The sequence below is a fragment of the Cupressus sempervirens genome, chromosome 4, assembly GCF_028749045.1.
Source record: "Cupressus sempervirens isolate cs-2001-9-10 chromosome 4, ASM2874904v1, whole genome shotgun sequence".
Taxonomy (NCBI): domain Eukaryota; kingdom Viridiplantae; phylum Streptophyta; class Pinopsida; order Cupressales; family Cupressaceae; genus Cupressus; species Cupressus sempervirens.
The window spans coordinates 700236651-700239000 of NC_143121.1; the positions used below are offsets into that span (position 1 = coordinate 700236651).

General features: G+C 25.7%; 1 non-coding gene across 1 annotated transcript; it reads right to left on the reverse strand.

The window, feature by feature from the left end:
* Nucleotides 1-862: 862 nt before the first annotated feature.
* On the reverse strand, nucleotides 863-937 carry LOC149563186 (small nucleolar RNA SNORD36). The gene has a single exon (XR_016364316.1). It is a non-coding gene; the product is annotated as a small nucleolar RNA SNORD36 (small nucleolar RNA).
* Between the last annotated feature and the right edge of the window lie 1413 nt (nucleotides 938-2350).

Below are 2350 nucleotides of genomic sequence, written 5' to 3' on the forward strand. Positions count from 1 at the left end.
TAGAGATTGATTCTAGCTTGTTTGATTTTCATTAGTACATCTAGAATTTGGTAAATTGAGACTGTTTAGAAATAAGAAAATAAAAGAGTACCCTATCTTGATAGTTGATATAGCTCTCATAGTTGGACAACTATACAATTATTTGCCTATTGTTGTTCTTTTTTCTAAGTTGTGTGAGTGTTGTTAATTTATCCTTTCTTTATATTCTTTGTTTTAAACAAATGTTAAGTATCAAAACTCTAGTTAAGAAACTCATTATTGGAGATGGTTAAAGTGATGAATTTCCCAAAGAATTGATGAAGAAGTAGATGAATGAAAAATTGAGAAGATTGTTTGAAAATATTTTATTATGTAAAGTATAGATGGAGGCAATCCTAATCAAGCAAGATCATTCAATCACATTAGTAGGGAAAATTAAAGGACAACGAAGTTTATCACAAAAAAATGGGAATGGTAATAATATTTTTATCAATATTCTATTCAATGAGAAGACAATGAAAGAAATTTGGAATAAATTTCTTTATTGTATGAGCTAACATCAACATCAATCAAGGTGTTCATTGCTATAGATTTCTACAATGAAGATCCATAAGAGATAATAAAAAAGTGAAGTATGACTAGTCAAGATATTTTAATTACTATGTGATCACTTGTTACACAAATTACAATGAGTTATCCTGGCAGCCACTTTGGGCCCCGACTTCCATTGCAAGCCACTCCCATAGACATGAACCTAGACCACCTTCCCTAAAATCACAAACCACAATAGTGTCCCATATCGCAAAAGTAATATTGATCGAATTTGGTTCCTTAACAAGCAACCCAAAAAATAACATTAGTTCTGGAAACCCAAGTTCTCATAATTGCTCAGTGGCATAAAGCTCATAAAACATAAATCTCAATTCAAATCATAAAGTTCATCATGACATCAAGTCAAATAATCATAAAAGAAATCTCAAAATGCCTTTAGTGCACATCCTAACTTGGCCAACTAAACAACCCTCAAAGAAAAACTATCAAGAAAATAAACATCACAAGACTATAGATAGAATATTAGAAAATACATAGTTTTTAGCCACATGATTTAATTCCACCAATTTCTCTTGTTAGTTTGGGTCGTAAGGATGTGTTTAGAAATAATACAAGAATATACATGTTAATATAAATTGTTATGTTAATATACTTATTTAAAAGAATAAGTACTTAAATACAATACATTAATAAGCAATATGCAAACACCCAGGAAGACAAGAAGTAGATAAATCTTTCAATAAAATTTTACAATGGGTTTTCAAAGCCTACCTCAAAACCACAACTAAAATCTGAAACAATCTGTGAATGCATGCAAATCCAAACTCTCTGAAATACTCAACAATTCTTTTGGTCCTATTCTGAATTTTGCTCCCAAAAACTTGTGTAATTGTAAAATGAGCTCTAGATATGTAATAAAGAGTTCTCTCTTAAATTGGGGCTCTGATCGTGCAATCACGAGAGGTAACTCATTAATCAATTACTATTTATTACTTTATTAACTTTTTACCTTTTCATGCACAACTCTTTTATATATTTAATTACAAAATATCTTAATTTAAATAATTAGCTTTCTCTCCTTAATTAATTTTTGAAGCATTTTTACTAATATATTTATTAATTTAATTAATAACATTATTTGGAGTTTATTATTAAAATAAAACTCTCAAATAATTATCACTAAATTAAATAAATATAAGTATACTACAATTAGAACTATAACTTTGTCTTTAAATTTTATTCTTTTATATTTTATTTTCTTTGAGTTTATTAATTAGTACAAAAACTAATTAATTCATAATTTACTATTAAAATTAATAATAATAATCAAAGCTCATTGATTAAATGTAACTCTAATTTAATTATTAATAAATAAATAATTATAATAAAGTAATTTTAAATCTTTTATATTTTAATTTTCTTTTTGTGAACCTTCTTAAATTAAATCTTTTAAACTGAAGTATATATTTCATTAATTAATAATTAATTAAATATCATCATATTCTAATTTCTCTTTAACCAATTTTCTAAATTAACACACATATTTAATTAATTAAATATTATCATGCTTTAATATTTTCTTTTTAAACAAATAATATTTAATAATTCTCAATATTATGCGATTAACTAAAATATTATAATTAAATCTTTACCAAATAAATCACATAGCGAAATCCATATAAAAGCAACATCATAAAAATAGACCAAATCTCAAAATCAAACAACATAGAAAAGGATAAACTCACATTTTTTAAAAAGGGTAGAAAGTTAGTTACGAGTCCTCCTTGCAAGACAAGTATTTAGGCTATGGCTAGGATTG